General features: G+C 41.9%; 1 pseudogene across 1 annotated transcript in view; it reads left to right on the forward strand.

Annotated features, from left to right (window-relative positions):
* The window catches only part of LOC309551108 (putative cation-transporting ATPase 13A4), a 143,829-nt pseudogene that overhangs the window by 57,192 nt on the left and 61,855 nt on the right, over positions 1-24,782 (forward strand). Inside the window, exons 9-16 of the transcript XR_014226181.1 lie at positions 4,970-5,101; positions 5,408-5,576; positions 10,682-10,839; positions 14,147-14,335; positions 16,379-16,440; positions 18,168-18,318; positions 18,472-18,561; positions 22,684-22,840. The product of XR_014226181.1 is annotated as a putative cation-transporting ATPase 13A4 (transcript). The remainder of the gene's footprint in view (positions 1-4,969; positions 5,102-5,407; positions 5,577-10,681; positions 10,840-14,146; positions 14,336-16,378; positions 16,441-18,167; positions 18,319-18,471; positions 18,562-22,683; positions 22,841-24,782) is intronic.

Below are 24,782 nucleotides of genomic sequence, written 5' to 3' on the forward strand. Positions count from 1 at the left end.
GGTGTTAAGAGATAATGGGGGATGGTATGATGGAGTGAGGAGATAAAGGGGGATGAGCGACACTGGGGGGGAGATAATGAGGGTACACTGGGAAGGGATATCACCTATACATGGCTGCACTGTGAAGATATTTTTCAGACATTCAGTAAATTGTAAACTAGGTGTGAGAATTGTGTTATTTTTCTGGTAAAGTTTCCTCTCTTCCTCACATGGAGTTTTTAGTGGATATACAGAATTCTCCTGCTTTGTGTGGGATGAATGTTGTAGTTAGAGAACTCATACAGATAAATGAGCGAAAAGAACTCTCTTTATGTCCTGTGACCCACATTTGTGTTCACTGTCTTTCATTTCATTAACTGCTTGCCAATCGCCTCACATTCAAGTAAGATGGCAAATCGGCCTCTCTGCGCTGAATCATGTATCTAATATGTGATCCAGCACTCCTGGATCCCACAGCACTCCTCACAGCATAGCCGGGGCAGCACACCAATGCTGCCCCGACTATGCTGTAATTAGTTACAGCACAAGCCGATCAGCAAGTGTTGGCCAATGATTGGTCGCCGACACCCACTGATCGGCTTCATCATTCAGGGAAGGGAGCTCTGTTTTTATAAACAACATAGAGCTCCAAACACTGGCAGGCAATTTTTTTTTTAGTCCCACATAACACACACATTACACATAGTTAGGCACACGTTTAACCCCTTCCTAGCCAGTGTCATTAGTACAGTGACAGTGTATAGTATTAGCACTGATCACTGTATTAGTGTCACTGTTGATGTCAGTGCCAGTTAGTGTACCCCCCCCCGCCAGGGTCAGCTATTGTCAGATTGCTTGCCGCTCTATCACAGTTGCACTATAAGTCGCTGATCACTGCCATTACTAGTATAAAAAAACGTATTAAAAATTCCAGAATCTAGACACTATCACTTTCAAGCAAACCATTCAATATACACTTAATGAGATTTTCTTTTTTTTCCATGGACATGCAGCAGAGTACATTTTGGCCTAAATTAACAAAGAAATTTGATTTTTTTTTTAAATATTGTTGGATATATTTTAGAGCAAAAAATAAAAAATATGTTTTTTTTTCCAAAATTTTCCGTCTTTTTTCGTTTATATCGCAAAAAAATTAAAAACTCAGTGATGATCAAATACCACCAAAAGAAAGCCCTATTTGAGTGAAAGAAAAATGACATAAATGTCATTTGTGTACAGTGTTGCATGACTGCGCAATTGGCAGTTAAGGTAGTGTGGTGCTGATTAGCAAAAAATGCTCTGGTCATGAAGGGGGTAAAACCTTATGCAGGTCAAGTGGTTAGGTAATTTGTTTTTTTTTTTTTATTTTGCTATTGCTTCGGAAATTTGAATATAGTTTGCCAGATTGAAAAGATTGAAAAGATTGAAAAGACCTAGATTTGTTTTATATTGTGCTCCATTAAAATCTGCAATTTCCCCAAATATTTATTTTTGTCCCTAATTTGCTCTAAATTGTGTTAAAAATGTAAATACTGTATCCTATGAATCACTCTGGAAATTGTTTTGATTGGTACATTTTGGAAATGTACCATTGTTGCGCTTTCTGTAATATGAGTTTGTTTTTCTTTACTCTCTTAACTTACTAAACATTGATTATACATAGGGGTTTATTTACTAAAGAAAAATCGCTGTGTACTGCAATTGCACTGCAAGTGCACTTGGAAGGGCAGTCACTGTAGATCTGAGGGGAATATCTGAAATGAGGGAAAGCTCTGCTGATTTCTATCATTCAATCATGTGCAAGCAAAAATGCTGTTTTTTTTATTTTCCTTGGATGTCTCCCTCACATCTACAGCGACTGCACTTCCAAGTGCACTTGTAGTGCACAGTGAATTTGCCTTTAGTAAATAAACCCTATAGTGTAGAGAAATTCTGTGATGGCCGCAAGTAATGTGGGCAGTGCAATATGTAGGTGAGGCTTTGTGTGGGTGTGGCGGGGACACAGGGCCCCATTTTCTCCTATTGCCTGGGGGGCCCCATGAGTTGTCAGTCCTCCCCTGGTCAGTATGTCTCCCATACTATGCTCTCCTGCCAGAACCAAGCCTCCCCACTGTAACGATCAGCTCCTCAGGCTCTCTCCTTCCAGCTCTTGCAGCTCTCCACATGGACATCTGACAACTCTCTGGCTCAGAGAGGCATGCTAACAGTTGATGCATTGAGAACCAGATAGTGACAGACAAAGGGCTGGATGTGGCCTAGGGGCTTCAGTTTTGTCATGTCTGCTGTAAATGGTATATTTCTGAAACAGTGAATGTGGTGTTCATCAAACTTTCACTAGAGTATAATTTCAGGGACCATTGGTAGCAACATGCTTTTCAATCTGATTTATTGATTTTCTTTTCAATATTTCTATTATTGCTATGGAAAACTGTTGGTGAAGCATTAAAAAAAATCCCCAAAAAGGGGATGTATGTGGCCAGTATAGTACTGCATGTGTGTATACATACTTCTGCTAGTGTTTTTAGTGTGGGTTCTGTAATAATTTGGCCATGTATCACTTTCTCAACACCTGCTAAAACATCTGTTTTTTTTTATTAAAATAAGCGATCCACCTCAGATTGCATTCAGGGGGCAGCAAAGGCTGGCACATGTTTAAACTGAGCCTGTATCCTTAGTGTTTTTATTTTTATTTTTTTATTAATTTAAAGGTCTAAAATTCAAGCTCATAGGGAATAATTTGTGTGCCCAAAATGGTGTCCTTCTATCTGTCCAATTTTCTTTGTATGTTGTGTTAAAATATTAAGAAAGATGCCTAAGCACAAATATTTGCCTCTGCTGTCAGTGGTGTATGGACTGCGGTCACAGCCTAGGCTTCTCTTCCCCTACACTGCCTCTTGTATTAGTACTATCAGTTTTAGAGACAATGTAGTATGTTGTATATGGAAAAGCATTGGAAACTCTTGTAGAAGTGCACTGGAAAGTGGCTAAGGGCTCTTGCAGTTCTTGAGGAATCTTCCCCTTACATCCTCTACAATTGGTCACCTGAGTTTTTATGTGATCAAATGCAGAGGAGCCATGGGAAGTGTCTAAGCACTGACATTTCAGCAGCTTCTCTGCTTAGTTCTGCAACAAAAGATTTGACCAACTTTTTTTAACAAGATTTATGTCCCTTTTAAACATGGGTCTGTGACGGACGCGGGTATCAGATCCCTGTCCCTCTCACTAACTCGTGACAAAAGACCAGCCAATCTTACACCCTGCCGTCACTAACGTAACAATGCCGCTCTCAGCTGCACCCTGCACAAAGATTTTCCAGCTTGCGGGTCTGCAATCTAGGTGCCAGCAGGCTGAGAGCAATTTTCACCGGGCTAATTAAGCCATTAACTCTTTCAATGCCACCACCTCCACGTATATGCCACCAATAATGATTTTAGAATAATCGTCTGTAACACATACTGTCACCACGGACAGGAATGTACAGAGGATTTATTCTATACAGTAGCACTCTCCAAGAGACATGTTCTTTGTTAGCTTAGGGACAAGGTTAACAATTTTCAAAATAAGGTTTTAATAATTGAAAAGGTCAAAGTTGGTGCAAATAAAATATTTACAGAAAAAAGGTGTTTCAAAGAAATAGAGACACAATTCAGCAATTAGAAAAATAGGGTAGATTTGAGAAGTAAGAATACTTGCATTCAATGTCCTGGGTGTTATCAGAGTTCAATCGATGAGCCAGTTGTGATCGGTTCTCAAACTTGATAGATGTTCCATCTTTTATGCTACCATGAGAACTGGGTAGGAGTCTCTCTTTTTCTCTCTGAGATCAAAGGGGTGTTGCCAGATGCCCCTGACCAATTCAAAAGGATTGGCCATGGGCTGTCCTGGGGTTATGACAATATCAGGACCTTCCTCTTTGGGCAGTTTTATATCACTATTCATATCTCAAAATATGTATTGGTTACATTCTTTAAACTGATAGTTTATCATTCAGCATGTAATTTTGCATCCAGGGACACCAAACAATTCGATCAATATGACATTTCTCATCCAAATATATACTTATTGTTAATGTGTCATGTTTCTGTCTGCATTTATGAATCATGGGTGTATTTGTCAAGTTTTTAATGAGCAGCTGGTTGAGTGCTATTTACGACTCAGTTCTGGTCATCCTTAATGGATTTGTTCGAAATTTTACAACAGGCCTGTTTTGGAAGAAACAATAACCTGCTAGAACTTAATTAATGGTTTTAGGTCTCTGAGTTGAGATAACAGTTCTTTTGAAGTGTAAAACCTTTGCATTCCATGAGTTAACTGAGGTGGGGAGGGGGGAGAATATCACTGCGTGTATCACGGTTCTGCCTGTCATGGCTGACTTGTAATGACTGAACAAAATGGCCGCTTAGGACAGCTTTTCGTATATATCCAGTGCAAGATATCATTACAGGGTCTACTTTGAAACAGGGCAGAACTACAAGCTAAAAGGTGGGTTAGGAAGGTATATAGGATAGAGGATATTTCAACTACTAATTGTGACAAAGAAGTATGAAGAATTGCAAAGACATAAAGAATTGCAAACGACTTGAATAATCAGCAGAAATATCATTTTGTCTTTAGGTAGTAGGTAGTTAGGTAGTTGAAGATAATATATGGCTCTTTCTTCAACTACTAATTGTGACAAAGAGGTATCATTCCTAAATAGTACATGGAAGGAAAGAAGAGCAATGGTCCATTGCTCTTCTTTCCTTCCATTTACAGACTAAAAAGGCACGGTTTGACAAAAATCATGTCTATATTTAGGTTATCAACTACCATATACGGCTGTTTTCCTATGATTACGGCTTTCTGAAATTATCTGGATTTAGCCAAAGACATATAAAGAATTGCAAAAGACTTGAATAATCAGCAGAAATATAATTTTGTCTTTAGGTAGTTCATAGCTAGGTTATTGAAGACAATACATGGCTCTTTCTTCTGGTGTGCTTTATTCTAGGTAATGAAGAGATAGAATCAAGGCATTTGGTTCCTGGAGATCTGATTGTTCTTACAGGGAAAAGGTTTTTTCTTCCATGTGACTGCATTCTGCTGAGAGGAAGCTGCATTGTCAATGAAGGCATGCTGACAGGTAATCAAAATATATTCATGTAGATTATACTAGGATTGTTTTCTGAAACTATCACTGCCAACAGCTGATCTTGCAGTAGCCAACCAGTATAGGCAGGTACTTGGAAGTGATTTACGTGGTCGCGTAGGTCAATACTAACCTGTAACTTTCCTTTTTTGTACACACCCAGTGTCCCAGCCTACATTTTTGTATATGTGAATAAGAAAAATTGTCTCTTCTGATTTGTTAAAATAATCTGATTACAATGAAATGTGAATTCAAGGAAGCTGTTTTGTAACTCATTTTAACACCAATGCTATTTTTTAGGAGAGAGTATACCAGTCACAAAAACTCCCCTTGACAATGCTACAGATTGCCTCCCATGGAAAGTCCATAGTGGAGAAGATTACAAGAGACGTGCTATATTGTGGTACCGAGGTCATTCAGGCAACACCATCTGGCTCTACTCCAGTCACAGCAGTTGTACTACAAACTGGTTTGTTCTCTCTGATCTTCAAAGTGGATTGTATGCATGGGGGGAGGCATGTAAAATATGAACTCAACTAAGCATTGTTTATTACTAAGTTGTTAGTAAACCTACCGCCCCTTCTTTGAAATAAATGTTCTTTCTCTTTTTCTAATGTTTCTATATTCTAAATTTCCCAAACCAAATGGAGTAAGTTGAATGTGTGTTCTTAGCATAAAGCCAGGAAAAGGTTCCTACTCATCCCCTATCAATCCAATACAAAAATGGAACGGTTTTCACTAAAGCCTGCTTTAAAGTGAACCCGACCTAGCTTAAATTACAATAATACTGCAGGAGTGCCTACACTTACCTTTGGCAGTGCTTAAAGTGTCATTAAACCCAAATCATCAAAAACAGTCAGCACATGCCATATTACAATGTATTTATCCACTAGAGCATTTGTTTTCTGTAGACTGCATAAATCCTGCTCTTGCTGTTCTCTGTCCCTCCCTCCTTGTATGTGTGCCCGCTGTGGCCTGAGATTGTGTAGACCAACTGTTGACATCTACTGAGCATGCTCCAATTTCAGTTCCCTTTTAAGCTGTTCATTTGCTCCTTTTTCTTATCTGTAAAGCACATGTGACTATAGAGTCACACGTATGGGTGTATACACAGTGGTTTATGACACTACCCCTCTCTCTCGCTCCTCCTCCATGCCCTCATATTGCTATGAGGGTGGGATAAAAGATGGAGATTGATGGAGGCATCATCTCAGCACATACACACCATAGACACAGGGGCATGGTACAACCTGTGATTGGCAGAACCTCCTCCATATCTCTTTACAGTGTGAAAGCTATTGTCAGTCAACTTAAACACCACCTACACCATGTTAATGCAAAAAAAATAAATAAATAAACATGTACTTTAAAATTTAGATTTGTATGAAACACTTTGTTGCTAATAATTATTTATTTGAATTCTCTATTCTGAAAGACTTTTTTATAATAGTATCACTTTAACTGCAGTCCATAGAATAACATTACCCTACATAATGGGGTTGATTTACTAAAGGCAAATAGACTGTGCACTTTCCAAAGTGTAGTTGCACTCTGCAAGTGCAGTTTCTCCAGAGCTTTGTAAATGCCTCATTTTGCAAAAAGTACACAATCACGTGCAAGGGAAATAAAAAAAACAGCATTTTTGCTTGCACATGATTGGATGATGGAAGTCAGCAGAACTTCTGCTCATTTACTAAGCTCTGGAGCAATTGCTCTTATTTTTGTTATTCTATTTTTTACCATTTTATTTATTTATTTATTTTTTTACAATATTATTTTTTATTATATTTTACAAATTTATCAGGAGCCCCGATGGGGGGCATTGATAAAGTATCAGAGGTCCAATTTGACCTCTGATAGTTCACCTTTGAGACAGAGAAAGGAGATTGAGAACACTATCTCTATCTCTGCAGCCTCAGCTGCACAGAATGAATGGACAGAAATAGCCCTAAATAGAGCTTCCCATTCATTTACAAACTGAAGCATAGTAAACACAGTTCATTATGCTTTAGCTATACATGGATAGAGGCAGTGATCAGTACGGATCACTGACTCCGTTCATTGAGACAAGGAAGGGACTAGTAAATGACACATTTAAAAGTTCCTTCCTCACTTTCCATCCTAAATGCAAAAATTCTCCTTCTCCCAGTCCAAATCCCCCCTCTCAGCGTAAATCTTTGCCTCCCAATCCCACCACCAAGCCTAAATCTCCCTCAATTCCCCCCCGCTAGCACAACTCTCCCCCACCCAAAAAATAATCCCCCCCAGCACACATCCTTTTTCCCCTCAAATTTCCTATCCTGGAACAAGACCCCCAAGTCCCTCTGTGAGCCTCTCAAATCCCCTGTTTTAGCCTAAACCCCCTTCTAGCAGCAGAAATCCTCCCTCCCATAACAATTCTCCCCATGCCCCCTCCTAGCACAGATCCCCACCCCCCGAAACCCCCCTCTTAGCCCAATTCCTCCCCACCCCCCCCTTCCCAACACAAATTCTCACCCTCAATTCCCCATTCTTAACATAAACCACCACCTCCATCCTTGCAGCATAAATCAGCACAACTCCCCCCATCCCCCCTCCTAGCTCAAATCACCCTCCCCTCCAGAATCCCACTTTTAGCCCAATCCCCCCCCCCCCCTCTCCCCAATTATCTGTCCCAGCACAAATAGCTATCCAACTCAAACTTACAGGTGAGGAAATACAGTCAGGAGGAGGTGTAATGGGCTGTGATCTCCCCACTCCTGTCAGAACAGCGATCCTCCATAGTCCATATGGCAGACAACACAGATCGCTCTCAGATGGGACTATACACGGCTTGATTACCCCCACACACACACACTCCTATCATCTTTATCTGCTCACCTCTCCACAGCAAGAAATTTCAGTAGGGGTACAGTCTGTGCACAGATCGCTGTTCTGACAGGTGTGGGGAGAGCACAACCCAGCACAGCACCCCTCTAGATCTGACCCCGGCAGAGAGAGCACGGGGCCGAGAGAGAGCGCATGGGCCCAGGGGCCACAAAGAGAAGCTGGATAGGAGGGGTGGCAGCCTAAAGAGGAACCAGTCCCCTCCATCTTCTTCCTGCAGCCACTGAATGCCTGCGGGAGGGAGAGGAGGAGAATCAGGCATTCAATGTCTGCAGGAGAAAGATAGAGGGGATTATTTCCTCTTTAGGCTGCTGTCCCTCCTATCCAGGTGTATAAGGGGGCAACAAGGGCCCCTTGGAGCATGGGACTGGGTCACAATTGTGACCCGGCGACCCCTGTAGCTATGAACCTGCATTTAAGTATCAGTCATACAGTTATACTCAATTTAATCAGAGTTTGCTGACACGTCTAAATTTTACTTGGGCATCTATCCTTCAAAGGTCTCAGATCAGGAATAGGTAAATCAATTGATTTGTCCTGGTGAATGGATCGTGTACCTGATGTTATGCACAGGGTGATGTCTTCTCTAGAAGGCACTAATGCCCACACCCTATTATGCAGTGGTCATTTGGTAAAACCTCAGAGGGCATTAAAGACTTTGGCATCTGACATTTAACATTTAGGGGGAAGTCTTTGTGTCAAAAAGGGACAGGACTAAATCATGGCTTGAAGAGATGCTTGCACTTAAAGATTATTTTTAGGTTAGACATTTTTTAGGCCACATCAGATTCTCATTAAGTAAGAATTGTTCTATTGTTCCATGCATAGGAAGAAAGAGTAAAAAAAAAAAAAAGCAAGCCACGCTCAAAACCAGCGTTGGCTCATATACATTGCAGGATGTTTTGAGGTAGGATTGTGAATATTCAGAAAGCTCATGATGAAAGATGAAAGTTAAAATTCTTGATGTCCATTTTATTGTTAAATAATCCAACAATCCATAAAAGCAGACACTTTATTAACACCTTGCTGTACACATTCACTCTCAATTAATTTCATTTTGCAATTAACTCAATGCTCGTTCACTTGAAAAGCAGACAGTAAGAAATAATCATACCTAAATATGTTTAAAGCTTTATGGTTTTTGTAATCTGATACTCCTAAAGCAATAACCTTTGTGCTTTGTGATACTGGGGCTAATAAAACAGTGTTTGTGAGTTTTTTCAGTGAGACCACGTCAGTCAGGATGTCCGTTTTGGTGCTTCTCTGCCTACTTGTATTAAACAAAAGGAAGGTCCCAAATAAAAGCAGCTGCCCATACAGGGGGTCCCACCATCATCATAATAATTCTAAGCCACCAGACTCTCTCTTTAGCAGCACTGCTGCTTAGGCCCCTGGCTTTTGGTTGGTCCCTCAGACCATCCTATCCAGCTTTCTCCTGGCTCTCAGCCTTTAGTTGCAGCACTTTGCTGCATGAACCTATGCCCTGGCCTCCTTATATGGGATCTCCTGGCACCCTTCTGAAGCCCTCCTGTCTCCTAGCCTGAGACCTCCTGCTATTTGGTGGGGCACACCTTTCCCATCAACGGAACAGAGCTGTCTTCTGGATGGCCCACCAGTCTCCTAATGGGAGCCCTGAGCTATGCCCAAGGCCTGGCTTATAATGACTGTGCATACCTGCACACTCACACAGCCTGCAGATCTCCAGTAAAACATGGATACGGAATTTAAGGCTTCGACCCACCCAAGACTAGGGGTTTTCCTTTCTCTCAGCCTTTACTTGCAGCACCTTGCTGCATTAAACTATGCCCTGGCCTCTTAATAGGGGATCTCCTGGCACCCTTCTGAAGCCCTCCTGTCTCCTAGCCTGAGACCTCCTGCTATTTGGTGGGGCACACTTTTCCCCTCAACAGAATAGAACTGTCTTCTGGATGGCCCACCAGTCTCCTAATGGGAGCCCTGATCTAAGCCCAAGGCTTGGCTTATAGTGAGTGTGCACACCTGCACACTTACACAGCCTGCAGGTCTCCAGTAAAACCTGGATACAGAATTGAAGGCTTTGACCCACCCAAGACTATTTAAAGCCTTCAGACTCGGACCCTGATCTGGGATTACAAAACCCACAGACAGACTCAGACACAGCATTCTGGAGCCCCTCAAGCTGTATCTTTAAGAACCCTGTCTGCCGTTTGCCTATACTCACACAGTGACTAGCACAGTTACAGCTTTTCTTTTTAAAACTAAAGATCTGCCTAAACAGGATAGCGTCTTAGAGCTCATTCTCATCAGAACGTTTCATCATGGTGCATTTACCGCACATGCCTTAATGTCCATTTCAAAAAGGCAGTCCATTTGTTTGAATGAGTTGCTAACGCACCATACAGCACCAAAAATCACTCCTGCAGCATCTTTGTTACCACAGCACAATGCACAGTAGTGTTTTACCATGCATTGTGGTGCACTGCAATGCTGGTGATTTGGAAAGATGTGTTGGAATACCACTCACAATTAATGGTAGCACAGTGCATCAACACAAGTAATTTGCATTATCATATGTCTGGTGTGAATCTATTTAGTATGACATTTTTTTACAAGTAGCAGAGAACTGAAGGCTGTTTTTTTTCTCTTGTATTTATTTTCTAACAAATAATGTAATGAATGACAGTGTTGCCTGTTTATCATTACTTTCTCATACTGTTCTTTCTCATCCAGGTTTCAACACAGCTAAAGGAGATATGGTGCGATCCATTTTGTACCCCAAGCCTATGAATTTCAAGCTGTATAGAGACGCATTTAGGTTCCTAATGTGTCTTGTTTGTATAGCCATCATTGGATTCATATACTCTTTGGTAGTTTTGGTACTTAAAGGGGTAAGTGATTGAGAACATGAACATTTCTGAAATTGTAAACTGGCACTATATTTATACAGTATAAATATTTCTCACAGGAGAAAAAAAATTATTATATATTATAGGATAAATGCATACTACTTAAAATATGTGTAGCACTCACCCTCGAAGGGGCCGCTAAGAATTTGCCCAGGTTCTCCCAAATAGTACAGAGGCTGCCAGTCACACAAGCACAGTCCAACACACACAGGCTCGGTCTAGGGGTTGCTTTTTTAGTATTTATTGCTGACAAACTTTAACAGGAGAGGGATTTAGAGTCTCGGGATATTCCAAAATGATCAGTGACAACAGCAGAGAGAGAAACAGCTCTCTATTCCTTCAAAAGCAGCTTTCTTAGAGGTAGTAGGGAATGGGCAGTATATAAAGGACCCTAAAGCAGCAGTGCACAAAGCCACTTCTAGTACTTAGTTCCCTTATAGTAATCGCACAACTATCAGTCCCCAGCAAGGTATTTGCTCACAGTGTCCCAGGAGCTGTCTGCCACCCAGCCTCTACAAGTAGATCCTTAGTGAGGTAGATAACAAGATCCTTATGCAGACCCAGGACTTCAGTGCAATGCACTCAGCAAAGGTGATCCTCATACAATCTTCCCTAGGCCCTCAGACCAACAGCTCCTGAGGCCTAGACTGAGATTTCTTGTTTCTCTGGCTATCTCCCTGGGGTAACAGCCCTCTAAGAGACTGGAACCCTCCCTTGAGGGAAAGAACAATCTGTTCAGGCCTTCTGAGCATTTATCACCTCCCTAACCACCTTCTGGATTCCCCCTTTCAGGGATTTGCGGGCATGATACATTTTCAACTGATCATTTGAATGTCCAGTCCCTTCTTCCAGAGGCAGGGGGAAGTAATCAAAATCTCAGCTCAGGAAACCCGAAGCAGAACTACAAAAATGCTGTGGTACAGTGCTATCTTGACTTGAGCATGCAGCAGTTCACTAAAGAGAAACATGTTTTTTGTCAATCTGTAAGCAAACAGGTTATTGTTTTAAATCTAAAAATGCGGGATGTCTTCCAGGTCTCGGACAGGAAGGGCATGATCTCCAATGTGTATGCCATATTGTTGGGGTCCCTGCAGATCCGGCCTCCCTGCCGGCTCGGGCAGGGTGGGAGGGGGACATTGGCCCTATTGATGGCGAGACATGGGATCTGTGTCTCTCTTCAATTCCTTTGGTGTCGGTGTCTGCATCTCACAAGGTGTCGCATCTAATGCTGTTTCACAGGGCCTATAGGACACCGGTGCAGTTGTTCCGATGGGGTCATAGGTCCTCCCCACTTTGTCCGAAATGTGATAGAGACCAGGGCACATTAATACATATGATGTGGAGGTGCCCAAAACTTTTTCGCTATTGGTCAACGGTAATTGATACCATCTCTAGAGTATATAACTTTCAATTACTGAGGGATCCGCTGGTCTGTCTGCTTGGAGCCCTGGAAGTGGAAACTTTGTCTCCAAATGCGCATGTGGCTGTCTTACGATTGCTCTACATTGCACGAAAGCTCATTGCTAGATACTGGATATTCCCCAGGGTGCCTGGCGCGGGACAGTGGATCACTCAGGTTAACGCTTCTTTAGTACGAGAAAAACTGACATACCAGCACCGTAGGGCACATCGGAAGTTTGCATCATTGTGGCAGCCGTGGCTGGATGATCCGACCTTGGCACCGCCTCAATTGGTTATGGATAGGCTACTGACAGGCTGATTGTTTTAACCGTGAACACCCTTTGTTGATGGATTGATGGGGAATGTGGTGGACCGGCTCTCACTATGCACTGCTGGTCTGATCCGCGCTCCTCGCTCTCCATACCCTCTTTCACCCTTCTTTCTGATCCTCTACCCCCCTCCCCTTCCCTCTCCCTCTTTCGGTCCTTCTGTTCTCTGCCGCTGTTTCCCCCTCTCACTGAGCCTGTAACCACTCTGTGGTCTGAGCTGACTAATTCTGGGATTGATCCTGTGTGTAGGTTTAATGATTATTTTCTCAGCACTCAGCTCGTGATTATCCTAATAACTCTCTCCTCCCCTATTACCCAATCCCACATTGTTTCACTCTACTTCCTCTATTGATATGTGATGTTCCTGTTGTTTACCTTGACATGGCTTGTTATTGCGGCCTTCAGTTGTATTCAGGGATACTGTTGCTGCTAACTGGTTTATGTATTACTGTTACTGCTGACAGCTCTATTTTGCATTGTGTTATTTATGCCATGTAATGTTTAATATTCAATAAAGTATTATATTTTCTCTCTGAAAAAAAAAAAAAAAAATCTAAAAATGCAATTAAGGTGCAGGCACAACTTATTTTGGATCAGTATTATCTTTTATTACCTCTTAACTCTGCAAGTGATGTCATTAGCACATCCACACCTAAGACAAAACTCTAATAATACCTTTAAAGCTGTCAGAAACAAAATATTGTCAAATCACCTGTTTGGCTTCTCACTGTGTTGTTGTTATTACAAAAGAAAAAACAGAACGCAAGTTAAACATATGCATAGAAAGCAGGGCCGGCCCTACCATGGGTCCCGCTGGGTCCATTGGATCCAAGCAGGGCTTGGAGAGGGGCAGCAAATTGACTCCCAAGATGTTTTTTTTCCAGCAATATTGTGTGTCATCAGTTTTCAGTGCGTTATGGGTGGCATTTCCCCATCTCATACTGCTGCCCATAGTGCAAACTGATGAGTATGGAGGAGGCGGATTGTCTCCTTTGGGGAACGTCCCTCACGTAATTATGGTGTGCGCAATGACGTCAGACATCAGTGCACTCCATCTCAGGCAGGGCAGGCTGGATCTTCTAGGGCAGTCGGCACGCAAGACACAGGAGTGACAGGAGGACTGAAGACAGACAGTGGGTGTTTGGTGGACCGGTCCGGTGGTGAGTTATGGAAGAAGATAATATATATAATATTTTCTAACTGTTAAATTTATATAAAATAATGGATGTGGGGGTGCTTTTGGTGGGCATGATTTATTTTTTTTTTTTGGGGGTGGGGGGCATCATTTTGTTCTTGGACCCAGGAAGCACAATAACTTGAGCCAGCCCTGATAGGAAGATTTGTCTTTGGGCTTTTCCCATTGTTTAGTAATGCACTTCAGTCTTGAAACATTCAGCACTGTTAAAGTTAGAAAAATCTGGAGTATTGGTTGTTTTTTTTTACATGACCCTTATTTGAGATGCTTACCACACTTGCTAAAAATCCACATCAATGTTGGTGTGGGTATCATTTGTATTTACTAATTACTTTCTTTTTGTTTTGAATTTCTTATGAACTAGGGTTCTCCAAGGGATATCGCTGTCAAATCACTCATTGCTATTACGGTTGCCATTCCTCCTGTACTTCCTGCTGCAGTGGCAACAGGCATCATGTATGCCCAGAAGCGACTTAAAAAGAAAAAAATATTTTGCATCAGCCCCCAAAGGATTAATGTTTGTGGGAGAATAAACCTGGTTTGTTTTGATAAAGTAAGAACTGAAAATATAAGTAATAACACCACTACAATCGTATCTTGCTTGGTTGCAATTGCTGGCAAATTGTATGGTATGTGTGGCTGACAAAAATTTTCTTTTTTTTACAGTACCAAAAAAGCTGTATTTATATAAAAAGAACCAATCACACTGAAGGGCCAGTGAATTCAATTGAAGAAATTTAGTAAAATTTACCATTAAATTAAAAAAAAAAAAAAAAATAACTTATAAGAATTGAAGTTGTGCTAATGGTGGACAAAGTAATATTTTCTATCCGCAGCTGACTTCATTTTCTATAACCCCATGGAAAAATACTGCCAACTTTCTAATCAGCCAAAGACATGGAAAAGTGGTCAAATGTAGTGGTTTGAACAGAAAAAAATTCACACAGTTATCCATGCGTTTTGTATGGTGTATGTAGGTATATGCAAAGGGATGGTGTTTTGCAGACACACCTGCTGCTGGACTTGACTCATCAATTTTCCTGAGAGTAATCAGCAATAGTTGGCAACATACAAAATATGTCAACATACATATACTTTGCCTGTCAAATTACACTATATTGTCAAAAGTATTAGGACACCTGCCTTTACATCCCAGTCTTAGTCCTTAGGGTTAAATACTGAGTTGGCCCACAATTTTCAGCTACCACAGCTTCAACTCCTCTGGGAATACTGTCCACAAGGTTTAGGAGAGTGTCTATGGGAATGTTTGACCATTCTTCCAGAAGCGCATTTGTGAGGTCAGACACTGATGTTAGACAAGAAGGCCTGGCTCACAGTCTCCACTCTAATTCATCCCAAAGGTGTTCTATCAGGTTGAGGTCAGAACTCTGTGCAGGCCAATCAAATTCTTCCATCCCAAACTCGCTCATCTATGTCATTATGGACCTTGCTTTGTGCACTGGTGAGCAGTCATGTTGGAACAGAAAGGGGCCATCCCCAAACTGTTACCACAATGTTGGGAGCATGAAATTGTCCAAAATGTCTTGGTATGCTGATGCCTTAAGAGTTCCCTTCACTGAAGTTAAGGGGCCAAGCCCAACCCCTGAAAAACAACCCCACACCATAATCCCCCCTCCACCAAATGATTTGGACCAGTGCACAAAGCAAGGTCCATAAAGACATGGATGAGCGAGTTTGGGATGGAGGAACTTGACTGGCCTGCACAGAGTCTTGACCTCAACCTGATAGAACACCTTTGGGATGAATTAGAGAAAAGACTGTGAGCCAGGCCTTCTCGTCCAACATCAGTGCCTGACCTCACAAATGTGCTTCAGAAGAGTTAAAGCTGTTATACCCTCTTAAAGGGTGGGCCAATTCAATATTGAACTGTATAGACTAAGACTGAGATGCCATTAAAGTTCATGTGCATGTAAAGGCAGGCATACGAATACTTTTGACAATATAGTATATCTAATTCTGTTCATCCAGTCTTGTGATTCACATACCCCTGCCACTTTGTAAAGTTTATTGGTAACACCCAGGGGCATATCTGCAGTGAAGCAAACAAGGCGTTTGCCTTGGGCAGCATTTTTAAGGGGGGTGGCGCCATCACTCAAGCAGAAGGACTGCTGTGTGTGGGCTGTCAGCGCTCTCACCTGGAACACATGGCTCCCAGCCCCACCGCCGCTTCTTGGTTGACAGTATTGATGTTCTCACTATCATTCTCATTTTGGGTGTGCTGGATAATATGTTAATTTCAAGACAGACTTCAGGTTAATATTAGTGAGCTGAGTATTAACAAAAAGTATGTGTATTTTACATATCTATACCGTAATTTATAGTTATGGAAATGTTCACTTGAAAACACAGCTTTTTTTTTATTATTTACTTTAAATGTTATCAAATACATTTTCCCTGGCTCATGCTGATTTAAAATGAATGTTGGAATCAGTAATAGACTTGATAGACTTGAGCGAGCACCATCTTAAAATTACATGGTTAGTTGTCCCTCTTTCTTCTTTATTAGTAAGTTATAAATCATCAGTATTTGGGCACCAAGATATGTCTATTTCTATCTCTATTGTTTTATCTTTAGACCGGTACATTAACAGAAGATGGGCTTGACTTGTGGGGTGTTGTTCCTTCTAGTGAAAGCAGGTAAGTAGTTTCATATAAGTTACAGTGCCTTGCGAAAGTATTCGGCCCCCTTGAACTTTGCGACCTTTTGCCACATTTCAAGCTTCAAACATAAAGATATAAAACTGTAATTTTTTGTGAAGAATCAACAACAAGTGGGACACAATCATGAAGTGGAATGAAATTTATTGGATATTTCAAATTTTGTTAACAAATAAAAAACTGAAAAATTGGACGTGCAAAATTATTTATCCCCTTTACTTTCAGTGCAGCAAACTCTCTCCAGAATTTCAGTGAGGATCTCTGAATGATCCAATGTTGACCTAAATGACTAATGATGATAAATAGAATCCACCTGTGTGTAATCAAGTCTCCGTATAAATGCACCTGCACTGTGATAGTCTCAGAGGTCCGTTTAAAGCGCAGAGAGCATCATGAAGAACAAGGAACATACCAGGCAGGTCCGAGATACTGTTGTGAAGAAGTTTAAAGCCGGATTTGGATACAAAAAGATTTCCCAAGCTTTAAACATCCCAAGGAGCACTGTGCAAGCGATAATATTGAAATGGAAGGAGTATCAGACCACTGCATATCTACGAAGACCTGGCCGTCCCTCTAAACTTTCAGCTCATACAAGGAGAAGACTGATCAGAGATGCAGCCAAGAGGCCCATGATCACTCTGGATGAACTGCAGAGATCTACAGCTGAGGTGGGAGACTCTGTCCATAGGACAACAATCAGTCGTATACTGCACAAATCTGGCCTTTATGGAAGAGTGACCAGAAGAAAACTATTTCTTAAAGATATCCATAAAAAGTGTCGTTTAAAGTTTGCCACAAGCCACCTGGGGAAGACACCAAACATGTGGAAGAAGGTGCTCTGGTCAGATGAAACCAAAATCTAACTTTTTGGCAACAATGCAAAACATTATGTTTGGCATAAAAGCAACACAGCTCATCACCCTGAACACACCATCCCCACTGTCAAACATGGTGGTGGCAGAATCATGGTTTGGGCCTGCTTTTCTTCAGCAGGGACAGAGACGATGGTTAAAATTGATGGGAAGATGGATGGAGCCAAATACAGGACCATTCTGGAAGAAAACCTGATGGAGTCTGCAAAAGACCTGAGACTGGGACAGAGATTTGTCTTCCAACAAGACAATGATCCAAAACATAAAGCAAAATATACAATGGAATGGTTCACAAATAAACATATCCAGGTGTTAGAATGGCCAAGTCAAAGTCCAGACCTGAATCCAATCGAGAATCTGTGGAAAGAACTGAAAACTGCTGTTCACAAACGCTCTCCATCCAACCTCACTGAGTTTGAGCTGTTTTGCAAGGAGGAATGGGCAAAAATTTCAGTCTCTCGATGTGCAAAACTGATAGAGACATACCCCAAGCGACTTACAGCTGTAATCGCAGCAAAAGGTGGCGCTACAAAGTATTAACTTAAGGGGGCTGAATAATTTTGCATGCCCAATTTTCAGTTTTTTATTTGTTAAAAAAGTTTTAAATATCCAATAAATTTCGTTCCACTTCATGATTGTGTCCCACTTGTTGATTCTTCACAAAAAATTACAGTTTTATATCTTTATGTTTGAAGCCAGAAATGTGGCAAAAGGTCACAAAGTTCAAGGGGCCCGAATACTTTCGCAAGGCACTGTAAATACCTGCATAATGTTCTGTAAAAAAAAAACTACAGTAACTGTCTACCTACTGCATCTGATAACCTTTTTGCTTAGATTTCAGAAAGTTCACATGTTTACAAGTGGTAATAGTTTGCCCTGGAATCCACTTCTAGGGGCAATGGCCTGTTGTCACTCACTGATTATTCTTGATGGGAAGATTCAAGGTGATCCTCTGGATCTGAAAATGTTTGAAGGAACAAACTGGGTAAAATTATTAAACAAAGCTTAAAATGTTAATATTTTTTCTATGACAACAATGATTAAATGGTCAGAAGTGATAGATCCTTTCAGTGATGTACTAGAATTACTTTAATTTATTTAACAATTTGAAAAAATACTAATATCCTTTTATTTTCAGGAAATAGATGAGTCATGTCAAGTGGATAGTTGTGAGGAGGTTACAAGAAAACATTATCTTATCCTAAGGCCACAACAAACTATCAGTTCAGTAAGTGGTATAATGCATTAAATACTGTTGGGTCTGTGTCGGGCCCTTTGATCTTGTATGTCTGGCTTCAAGTTTATTTGGTCCAAATGAACTATACTTACCAGCCACTTTATAAGGTACACCTTGCTAGCACTGGTTTAGACCCCTTTTTGCCTTCAGAACTGCCTTAATTCTTTTCGGCAAAGATTCAAGAAGGTGTTGGAAACATTCCTCAGAGCTTTTGGTCCATATTGACATGATAGCATCACACAGTTGCTGCAGATTTGTCGGCTGCACATTCATAATGCGAATCTCCTGTTCCACCACACCCCAAAGGTGTTCTATTGGATTGAGATCTGGTGACTGTGGAGGCCCATGGAGTACAATGACCTCCTTGTCATGTTCAAGAAACCAGTTTGAGGCAATTTGAGCTTTGTGGCATGGTGCATTATCCTGCTGGAAGTAGCCATCAGAAGATGAGTACACTGTAGTCATAAAGGGATACACATCGGCAGCAACAATATTCATTTAAATGATGCTCAATTGGTAATAAGGGGCCCAAAGTGTGCCAAGAAAATATCCCCCACCCTTCCAACTGAATTTCGCAGCTGAAATCAAAACTCATCAGACCAGGCAACGTTTTTCCAATCTTCTATTGTCCAATTTTGGTGAGCCTGTGTGAATTGTAGCCTCAGCTTTTTGTTCTTAGCTGAAAGAAGTGGCACCTGGGGTGGTCTTCTGCTGCTGTAGCCTATCTGCTTCAAGGCTTGATGTGTTATGCATTCAGAGATTGTATTCTGCATACCTTGGCTGTAACAGGTGGTTATTTGAATTACTGTTGTCTTTCTATCATCTTGAACCAGTCTGCCCATTTTCCTCTGACCTCTAACATCAACAAGGCATTTCCTCCACACAACTGCTGCTCACTGGATATTTTCTCTTTTTTGGACCATTCCCTGTGAACACTAGAGATGGTTGTGAGTGAAAATCCCAGTAGATCAGCAGTTTTTAAAATACTTAGACCAAAAACCATGCCACAATCAAAGTCATCTAAATCCCCTTTCTTCCCCATTCTAATGCTCAGTTTGAACTTCAGCAAATTGTCTTCACCACTTCTAGATGCCTAAATGCATTGAGTTGCTGCCATGTGATTGGCTGATTGGCAATTTGTGTTACCAAGCAATTGAACAGGTGTACCTAAAAAAGTGGTCGGTAAGTGTATTTGAAGTGAAACCTGGAGTTAGGTTTACAGTTTAACCTCAGTTTCAGATGCTTCTGAGGTCTTCAAAATGAATTGACAGGTAAACGTACAGTCTGAAGGAAAAAGGGAAAGAGAAGACATGATTGTTTGAATTATTTTTAATCATTTTTAGAAAAAACGTAACAAATACAATACATAACAATAAAAAACACTACAACTTTTATGAATAAACAAGCAAAAATAAAGAAAACCTTTAAAGCGGAGTTCCACCCAAAATTTGAACTTCCGCTTTAAGGCCCCCTCACCATCTCCTGTTTGTAAAACTGAGCTCTTGGGGAGGAGTGGCGGTGGGCAGGTACCCGATTTTGACAGGTACCTGCTTCAAATTCCGTTCCGGATGCCTTAGGGCGATCGGAAGCAGAAGTTCTGCTTCCCGAAGTCTTCTGGGACACATGACAGGCCCTAGAAGACTTCGGGACCAGTCACAGAGCGCAGCGCCACTCGCGAATGCACATTGGGCACCTGGCTGTAAAGCCGAAAGCTGTCACAGCCTGGTGCTCATAGTAGAGATGCCGGCAGCGCCGATGGCTGGGGTGAGTGCACCGCTGGATGGTGGGACAGGTGAGTGTGTGGTAATTAAAAGTCAGCAGATACAGTTTTTGTAGCTGCTGACTTTGAATAAATAAGAACATTACTGGAACTCCACTTTAAATCATATACCATTACCATTAAATACATACTATTACAAACATATTAAAAAGGTGTATATCCTAGAACCCTATCACATCGACCAAGTAAATCATATTTATACCCCAAAGAGGGAGAAAGTGACATCATGAGAGGTGGAGGCTCCCCCATCTAAATACAGAAGAAAAAATAAAATAAAGAGATCCAAGTAATCCTTCTCCCAGGTAGGTCAGAGGGTTACTAGGCCTCTCTACCTAGGAGACATGAAACCTTTGAATACATCAATATGAAGTTAAAGTGGTTGTACCCTTAAAAATTGTATTCACTGCCAGCTCCTCACTTCCAGCAATAATGCACAGTGTTTTTTTAACCACTTGCCTACCGCCGTCAGTATATTTACTGCGGCAGTCAGCCGCTCCTGGGCAAACCGACGTAGTACTACGTCGCTCGCCCAGGAGCCTGTAGGCGGCGAGCGTGCGCCGCTGGAGGCGCGCTCCCGCCCTTGCTCGTTCACGGGCATCCCCGCGCGTGTGACCGGCGGCTCCGATGTCCGCTGGCTACTCGCAATCCCGCTCAGGAGAGGGAGAAAGGCAGACGGCTGATGTAAACACAGCTGTCTGTCATTCTCCCTGATGTAAAGGCAGAGACTATATGATTCTGCTATGTAGGATCGTATGTGTCTGTAGTTACATCACTAGCCACGCCCCCCCCCCACAGTTAGAAACACGCCCCTAGGGATACATTTAACCCACTGATCATCAATAAAGTTAACCCCCTCCCTGCCAGTGTCATTTTGACAGTAACAGTGCATATTTATAGCACTGATTACTGTAGTAATGTCACTGGTACCCCCAAAAGTGTCAAAAATGTCAGTCAAAGGTCCGATCTGTCCGCCGCAATGTCGCAGTCCCGCAAAAAAAATTGCAGATCGCCGCTATTGCTAGTTTAAAAAAAAAAACAATAAAAATTACATAAATCTTTCCCGTAGTTAGTAAACCCAATAACTTTTGCGCGAACCAATCAAAATACGCTTATTGCGATTTTTTTTACCAAAAATATGTAGCAGAAAACAAATTGGCCTAAAATGTTAAAAAATTTAGATCTTTACATTTTTTTGGGGGGGAATTTCAGATAAAAAAATTAAAAAAATATTGTTATTTTTTCAAAATTGTTGCTCTTTTTTTGTTTATAGTGCAAAAAATAAAAATCACACAGGTGATCAAATACTACCAAAAGAAAGCACTGTTTGTGGGAAAAAAAGGACGTTAATTTCGTTTAGGTACAGCGTCGCACGACCGCACAATTGTCCGTTACAGTCACGCAGTGCCGAATCGCAAAATAGGCCCTGGTCTTTGAGCAGCCAAATCCTCCGGGGCTTAAGTGGTTAAAACAATGACTCTAAATACCTTTTTTCACATATCTTCAGGCTGGTCACGTGACTACCTCGTAACTCTCCTACTCCGATCCAGGGCTGCAGCAGGAGGGGCCAAAATCTCTCTCTGACGTCAGGCGGGGAAGTCATGTGACTGCCGTGCTGGCTGCTCAGCCCCACCCACTGTAGCCCTGGATCGCAGGTGTAGAGCAGCCGGGAATCACGTGACTGGCCTAAAGATCTCTGAAAAAGGTATTTAGAGACCTTGTTTAAAAAAAAAAAAACCCTTACACTGTGCATTATGGCTGGATACACGTGATGAGCTGACAGTGACATTTTTAAAAGTTTTTTTTTAGTACTAATAGCAGCGGGAGGGGGATGGGGGGGCGGAGATGGCTCACACAGACACAGCAGGAGGCAGGTGGGGGGGGGGGGGGCAGAGAAGAGCCATAAATGATGGAGGCAGGTAAACTGACCACGGTGGTCAGGGCTCAGCAGTTATGATTATCGTGGTCAGCAGGATCTCTCTTTTTTTTTAGGGTTACAACCACTAAAAACACCAGAATAAAAACCTCAAACTAGCTGGAGGAAAGTTCAAAACTAATTTTATACAGTATTATTTTACCAAAAAAGTAGCTGATGCTTGGAATAGACTTCCAGCAGATGAAGTGAGGCAATTGACAGTAAGCGAATTTAAACATGCCCACAAGAAACTTACATCTATATTCAAAGATTAACAAAAAATTAATAAATTGGCACAGACTCGATCTCTGACTTTTTTCTGTTTTCGCTCTATGTCTGACTGTAATTAAAATTGTATTTAATAGTGGCTTCTGTCAAATTGTGATATAATTTGAATACATGCATTTTGTTTTCCTCCCAGCTTCCAGTAGATGGCATTACCATCCTACAACAATTTCCATTCTCCTCCAGCCTTCAGCGCATGTCTGTAGTATCTCAGGTTATTGGAAGTGGGGAACATCTGGTTTTCATGAAAGGGGCCCCGGAAATGGTGATAAGGTTTTGCCATCCTGAATCAGGTATATAGAATCATGTTTATAGAACAAAGTGTCCCATAAGGATATTGAGACATTCACCTAGTAATTTACACTAATGCACACAGCCTTGGATTTGTGGAGGGGTCAGGAATGGATTTCAAGTGATAGTCCTCTCTTTTTATGTTCACCTCAATATATGTCAGGCTTTCAGTACAGATAGACTGCACTATAAAATCCCCATGATTTTGCATATTCAGTTCTTACCAACTACTAATACTTTACTTTTATAATATTAATTTAAAATGTGCAAATGTTATTTAACCTGTTGCCCACCGCCTGCCACAGTTATACGGCAGCAGGCAGCCGGTCCCAGGCAAATCACTGTAGCTGTACATCGCTCACTCTTGGGAGTCTAGGGGGCGAGCACGCACCGCCGGTGGCGCATTCCTACCTCCACTTGCCAGTGCTCCCACCTCCACTCGAAGCCAATGCAGCGGGCAGGTGGCTCTGATTGCAGCCTGACACCTGCAATCGTTCCCCGCTGAGAGAGAAGAACGGTCGGCTGTTGTAAACACAGCTGACCGTTCTTCTACCTGGAATGATCATAGAGCCCATGTGATCCTTTTATATAGGATCACATGTCTCTATGGTCATTTCACAAGCCACGCCCCCCCTCCCCCACAGTTATAATCACTCCCCTAGGCTCACATTTAACCCCTTGATCACCCATAATGTTAACCCCTTCCCTGCCAGTGTCATTATTACAGTAACGGTGCATATCCCGCAAAAAATCGCAGATTGCCGCCATTACTAGTAAAAAAAAAACAATAAAAATGACATAAATCTTTCCCGTAGTTAGTAGACGCGATAACTTTTGCGCAAACCAATCAAAATATGCTTATTGCGATTTTTTTTACCAAAAATAAGCAGCAAAAAACAAATTGGCCTAACATGTTATAGAATTTTGTTTTTTTTGAGAATATCATATAGCAGAATGTGAAAAATATATATTTTTTTTTTCAAAATTATCGCTCTTTTTTTGTTTATAGCGCAAAAAATAAAAATCGCACAGGTGATCAAATACCAACAAAAGAAAGATATATTTGTGGGAAAAAAAGAACATAATTTTTTTTATTTGGGTCCCATGATGTAAATACAGCCCTAAATATAAGTCCTGGCAAAACCTAACTAACGCTAAACATGCTCTCTGTCACATTCTAACCCTTATCTATCTAACTCTGTAAAGCAAAAATGGCTGTACTTACCTTTTCTACACCCAATCCGATCTGCTCTCCATCGGCGGAAGCTGTGCGCAGGATAGGACTGACAACAACTGTGAAATGCCTGGGAAGTGACATCACCCATAGACTTACTATGGGGCTTACGTTGTCAACTGCCTCTTCTGCTCCCACCTCCACACTGAAGCCGCTGCTGACAGCTGATGCTGGGACCGCATCGGCTGCAAAATAGGTAAGTACAGCGATTTTTGCTTTACAGGGTTAGATAACTTAGGTTTCGAATGTGGCAGAGAGCAGGTTTAGCGTCAGTTAGGTTTTGCCTGAACTTCTACTTTAAAGCGGAGTTCCACCCAAAAGTGGAACTTCGGCTTTAGGGAGTCCTGACCCCCCGACATGCCACATTTGGCATGTCATTTTTTGGGGGGGGGGAGCGGGTACCTAGTTTTGACAGGTACCCGCTCCCACTTCCGCTCGGAGCGCCGCGGCGCCCTGAGCGGAAGTTCTCCTCTCCCCCTCCCTCCCTGCAATCTTCTGGGACACGTCAGAGGTCCCAGAAGATTTCCGGCCAATCACGGCGCGCAGCGCGACTCGCGCATGCGCAGTGGGTACCCGGCTGTGAAGCCGCAAACTGTAACAGCCGGGTGCCCACAGCAGTGATGCCGGCGCCGAGGGAGAGGATCGAGGCTTCCAGTGGCCGCATCGCTGGACCGTTGGACATGTGAGTAAATGGCTGGAACTCCGCTTTA

Source organism: Pelophylax lessonae, assembly GCF_965119305.1.
Source record: "Pelophylax lessonae genome assembly, chromosome: 3".
Classification (NCBI taxonomy): Eukaryota; Metazoa; Chordata; class Amphibia; order Anura; family Ranidae; genus Pelophylax; species Pelophylax lessonae.